This window comes from Anser brachyrhynchus (genome assembly GCF_964034855.1).
Source record: "Anser brachyrhynchus genome assembly, contig: SCAFFOLD_53, whole genome shotgun sequence".
Lineage (NCBI taxonomy): Eukaryota > Metazoa > Chordata > Aves > Anseriformes > Anatidae > Anser > Anser brachyrhynchus.
In genome coordinates, this window is record NW_027663485.1 from 36,881 (window position 1) to 43,198 (window position 6,318).

Below are 6,318 nucleotides of genomic sequence, written 5' to 3' on the forward strand. Positions count from 1 at the left end.
GTACTCTCTGGACTCACTGCACTGCATCACCAGTGGTGCCAGTACACTCTCTGGACTCACTACACTGCATCCCCAGTGGTGCCAGTGCACTTTCTGGAGTCACTGCAGTGCATCCACAGTGGTGCCAGCGCACTCTCTGGAGTCACTGCGCTGCGTCCCCAGTGGTGACAGTTCACTCTCTGGACTCACTGTGCTGCATCCCTAGTGGTGCCAGTGCACTCTCTGGACTCACTGCACTGCATTCCCTGTGGTGCCAGTGCACTCTGTGGACTCACTGCACTGCATCCCATTGGTGCCAGTGCACTCTCTGGACTCACAGCATTGCATCCCCAGTGGTGCCAGTGCGCTCTCTGGACTCACTGCAGTGCATCCCCAGTGGTGCCAGTGCACTCTCTGGACTCACTGCACTGCATCCCCAGTGGTGCCAGTACACTCTCTGTACTCACTGCAGTGCATTCCCAGTTGTATCAGTGCACTCTCTGGACTCACTGCAGTGAATCCCCGGTCGTGCCAGTGCACTCTCTGGACTCACTGCACTGCATCTCCAGTGGTGCCAGTTCACTCTCTGGACTCACTGAACTGCATCCCCAGTGGTGCCAGTGCACTCTCTGTAGTCACTGCGCTGCATCCCCAGTGGTGCCAGTGCACTCTCTGGACTCACTGTGCTGCATCCTCAGTGCTGCCAGTGCACTCTCTGGACTCACTGCAGTGTATCCCCTGTGGTGCCAGTGCACTCTGTGCTCTCAATGCACTGCATCCCAGTGGTGCCAGTGCACTCTCTGGACTCACTGCAGTGCAGCCCCTTAGGTGCCAGTGCACTCTCTGGACTCACTGCAGTGAATCCCCGGTTGTGCCAGTTCACTCTCTGGACTCACTGAACTGAATCCCCAGTGGTGCCAGTGCACTCTCTGGACTCACTGTACTGCATCCCCAGTGGTGCCTGTGAAGTCTCTGGACTCACTGCAGTCCATCCCCAGTGGTGCCAGTGCACTCTCTGGACTCACTGCAGTGCATCCCCAGTGGTGCCACTGCACTCTCTGGACTCACTGCACTGCATCACCAGTGGTGCCAGTGCACTCTCTGGAGTCAATGCAGTGCATCCCCAGTGGTGCCAGTGCACTTTCTGGAGTCACTGCAGTGCATCCCCTGTTGTGCTAGTGCACTCTCTGCATTCACTGCACTGCATCCCCAGTGGTGCCACTGCACTCTGTGGACTCACTGCATTGCATCCCGAGTGGTGCCAGTGCACTCTCTGGACTCACTGCACTGCATCCCCAGTGGTGCCAGTGCACTCTCTGGACTAACTGCAGTTCATCCCCAGTGGTGCCAGTCCACTCTCTGGACTCACTGCAGTGCATCCCCAGTGGTGCCAGTGCACTTTCTGGAGTCACTGCAGTGCATCCCCTGTTGTGCTAGTGCACTCTCTGCATTCACTGCACTGCATCCCCAGAAGTGCCAGTGCACTCTCTGGACTCACTGCAGTGCATCCCTTGTGGTGCCATTGCACTCTCAGGACTCACTGCACTGCATCCCCAGTGGTGCCAGTGCACTCTCTGGACTCACTGTGCTGCATCCCTATTGGAGCCAGTGCACTCTCTGGACTCACTGCACTGCATCCCCAGTGGTGCCACTGCACTCTCTGGACTCACTGCACTGCATCACCAGAGGTGCCAGTGCACTCTCTGGAGTCAATGCAGTGCATCCCCAGTGGTGCCAGTGCACTTTCTGGAGTCACTGCAGTGCATCCCCTGTTGTGCTAGTGCACTCTCTGCATTCACTGCACTGCATCCCCAGTGGTGCCACTGCACTCTGTGGACTCACTGCAGTGCATCCCGAGTGGTGCCAGTGCACTCTCTGGACTCACTGCACTTCATCCCCAGTGGTGCCAGTGCACTCTCTGGACTAACTGCAGTTCATCCCCAGTGGTGCCTGTCCACTCTCTGGACTCACTGCAGTGCATCCCCAGTGGTGCCAGTGCACTTTCTGGAGTCACTGCAGTGCATCCCCTGTTGTGCTAGTGCACTCTCTGCATTCACTGCACTGCATCCCCAGAAGTGCCAGTGCACTCTCTGGACTCACTGCAGTGCATCCCTTGTGGTGCCATTGCACTCTCAGGACTCACTGCACTGCATCCCCAGTGGTGCCAGTGCACTCTCTGGACTCACTGTGCTGCATCCCTATTGGAGCCAGTGCACTCTCTGGACTCACTGCATTGCATCCCCAGTGGTGCCAGTGCACTGTCTGGACTCACTGCAGTGCATCCCCACTGGTGCCAGTGCACTCTCTGGACTCACTGCAGTGCATCCCCAGTGCTGACAGTGCACTCTCTGGACTCAGTGCACTGCATCCCCAGTGGTGCCAGTGCACTCTCTGGACTCACTGCAGTGCATCCCCAGTGGTGCCAGTGCACTCTCTGGACTCACTGCACTGCATCCCCAGTGGTGCCAGTGCACTCTCTGAGCTCACTGCACTGCATCCCCAGTGGTGCCAGTGCACTCTCTGGACTCACTGCACTGCATCACCAGTGGTGCCAGTGCACTCTCTGGACTCACTGCACTGCATCCCCAGTGGTGCCAGTGCACTCTCTGGACTCACTGCAGTGCATCCCCAGTGGTGGCAGTGCACTCTCTGGAGTCACTGCGCTGCGTCCCCAGTGGTGCCAGTGCACTCTCTGGACTCACTGTGCTGCATCCCTAGTGGTGCCAGTGCACTCTGTGGACTCACTGCACTGCATCCCCAGTGGTGCCAGTGCACTCTCTGAGCTCACTGCACTGCATCCCCAGTAGTGCCAGTGCACTCTCTGGACTCACTGCACTGCATCCCCATTGGTGCCAGTGCACTCTCTGGACTCACAGCAGTGCATCCCCAATGGTGCCAGTGCAATTACTGGACTCACAGCAGTGCAGATCAGTGGTGCCAGAGCACTCTCTGGACTCACTGCAATGCATTCCCAGTGGTGCCAGTGCACTCTGTGGATTCACTGCACTCCATCCCCAGTGGTGCCACTGCACTCTCTGGACTCACTGCAGTGTATCCCCATTGGAGCCGGTGCACTCTCTGGACTCACTAAACTGCATCACCAGTGGTGCCAGAGAACTCTCTGGACTCACTGCACTGCATCCCCAGTGGTGCCAGTGCACTCTCTGGACTCACCCGGGTGCATCCCCAGTGGTGCCAGTGCACTCTCTGGACTCACTGCAGTGCATCCCCTGTGATGCCAGTACACTCTCTGGACTCACTGCAGTGCATCCCCAGTGGTGCCAGTGCACGCTCTGGACTCACTGCACTGCATTCCCACTGGTGCCAGTGCACTCTCTGGACTCACTACACTGCATCCCCATTGGTGCCAGTGCACTCTCTGGACTCACTGCAGTGCATCCCCAGTGGTGCCAGTGCACTCTCTGGACTCACTGCACTGCATCACTATTGGTGCCAGGGCACTCTCCGGACTCACTGCAGTGCATCCGCAGTGGTGCCAGTGCACTCTTTCGAGTCACTGCACTGCATCCCCATTAGTGCCAGTGCATTCTCTGGACTCACTGCAGTGCATCCCCACTGGTGCCAGTGTACTCTCTGGACTCACTGCACTGAATCACCAGTGGTGCCAGTGCACTCTCTGGACTCACTGCACTGCATCACCAGTGGAGCCAGTGCACTCTCTAGACTCACTGCAGTGCATCTCCAGTGGTGCCAGTGCACTCTCTGGACTCACTGCAGTGCATCCACAGTGGTGCCAGTGCACTCTCTGCACTCACTGCAGTGCATCACCAGTGGTGCCAGTGCACTCTCTGGACTCACTGCACTGCATCCCCAGTGGTGCCAGTGCACTCTCTGGACTCACTGCAGTGCATCCCCACTGCTGCCAGTGCACTCTCTGGACTCACTGCAGTGCATCCCCAGTGGTGCCAGTGTAGTCTCTGGACTCACTGCAGTGCATCCGCAGTGGTGCCAGTGCACTCTTTCAAGTCACTGCACTGCATCCCCATTAGTGCCAGTGCAGTCTCTGGACTCACTGCAGTACATCCCCAGTGGTGCCAGTGCACTCTCTGGACTCACTGCAGTGCATCTCCAGTGGTGCCAGTGCACTCTCTGCACTCACAGCACTGCATCCCCAGTGGTGCCAGTGTACTCTCTGGACTCACTGCACTGCATCTCCAGTGGTGCCAGTGCACTCTCTGGACTCACTGCAGAGCATCCCCAGTGGTGCCAGTGCACTTTCTGGAGTCACTGCAGTGCATCCCCTGCTGTGCTAGTGCACTCTCTGCATTCACTGCACTGCATCCCCAGAAGTGCCAGTGCACTCTCTGGACTCACTGCACTGCATCCCCACTGGTGCCAGTGCACTCTCTGGACTCACTGCATTGCATCCCCAGTGGTGCCAGTGCACTCTCTGGACTCACTGCACTGCATCCCCAGTGGAGCCAGTGCACTCTCTGGACTCACTGCAGTGCATCCCCAGTGGTGCCAGTGCACTCTCTGGACTCACTGCACTGCATCCCCAGTGGTGCCAGTGCACTCTCTGGACTCACTGCAGTGCATCACCGATGGTGCCAGTGCACTCTCTGGACTCACTGCACTGCATCCCCAGTGGTGCCAGTGCACTCTCTGGACTCACTGCAGTGCATCCCCAGTGGTGCCAGTGCACTCTGTGGACTCACTGCACTGCATCCCCAGTGGTACCAGTGCACGCTCTGGACCCACTGCAGTGCATCCCCACTGGTGCCAGTGCACTCTCTGAACTCACTGCAGTGCATCCCCCGTGGTGCCAGTGCACTCTCTGTAGTTACTGTGCTGCGTCCCCAGTGGTGACTGTTCACTCTCTGGACTCACTGTGCTGCATCCCCAGTGGTGCCAGTGCACTCTCTGGACTCACTGCAGTGTACCCCCTGTAGTGCCAGTGCACTCTGTGGACTCACTGCACTTCATCCCAGTGGTGCCACTGCACTCTCTGGACTCACTGCACTGCATCCCCAGTGGTGCCAGTGCACTCTCTGGACTCACTGCACTGCATCCCCAGTGGTGTCAGTGCACTCTCTGGACTCACTGCAGTGCAGCCCCTGAGGTGCCAGTGCACTCTCTGTACTCACTGCAGTGAATTCCCAGTGGTGTCAGTGCACTATCTGGACTCACTGCAGTGAATCCCCGGTGGTGCCAGTGCACTCTCTGGACTCACTGCACTGCATCCCCAGTGGTGCCAGTGCAATCTCTGGACTCACTGCACTGCATCCCCAGTGGTGCCAGTGCACTCTCTGGACTCACTGCGCTGCGTCCCCAGTGGTGACAGTTCACTCTCTGGACTTACTGTGCTGCATCCCCAGTGGTGCCAGTGCACTCTCTGGACTCACTGCACTGTAACCCCTGTGGTGCCATTGCAATCTCGGGACTCACAGCAGTGCAGCTCCAGTTGGTGCCAGTGCACTCTCTGGACTCACTGCACTGCATCCCCAGTGGTGCCAGTGCACTCTCTGGACTCACTGCATTGCATCACCTGTGGTGCCATTGCACTCTCAGGACTCACTGCACTGCATCCCCAGTGGTGCCAGTGCACTCTCTGGACTCACTGCACTGCATCCCCATTGGAGCCAGTGCACTCTCTGGACTCACTGCACTGCATCCCCAGTGGTGCCAGTGCAATCTCTGGTCTCACTGCACTGCATCCCCACTGGTGCCAGTGCACTCTTTGAACTCACTGCAGTGCATCCCCAGTGCTGAGAGTGCACTCTCTGGAAACAGTGCACTGCATCCCCAGTGGTGCCAGTGCACTCTCTGGACTCACTGCACTGCATCACCAGTGGTGACAGTTCACTTTCTGGACTCACTGCACTGCATCCCCAGTGGTGCCAGTGCACTCTCTGGACTCACTGCACTGCATCAACAGTGGTGCCAGTGCACTCTCTGGACTCACTGCACTGCATCCCCAGTGGTGCCAGTGCACTCTCTGGACTCACTGCAGTGCATCCCCTGTGGTGCCATTGCACTCTCAGGACTCACTGCACTGCATCCCCAGTGGTGCCAGTGCACTCTCTGGACTCACAGCACTGCATCCCCAGTGGTGCCAGTGTACTCTCTGGACTCACTGCACTGCATCACCATTGGTGCCAGTGCACTCTCTGGACTCACTGCACTGCATCCCCAGTGGTGCCAGTGCACTCTCTGGACTCACAGCACTGCGTCCCCATTGGTGCCAGTGCACTCTCTGGACTCACTGCACTAAAACACCTGTGGTGCCAGTGCAGTCTCTGATCTCACTGCACTGCATCCCCAGTGGTGCCAGTGCACTCTCTGGACTCACTGTAGTGCATCCCCAGTGCTGAGAAT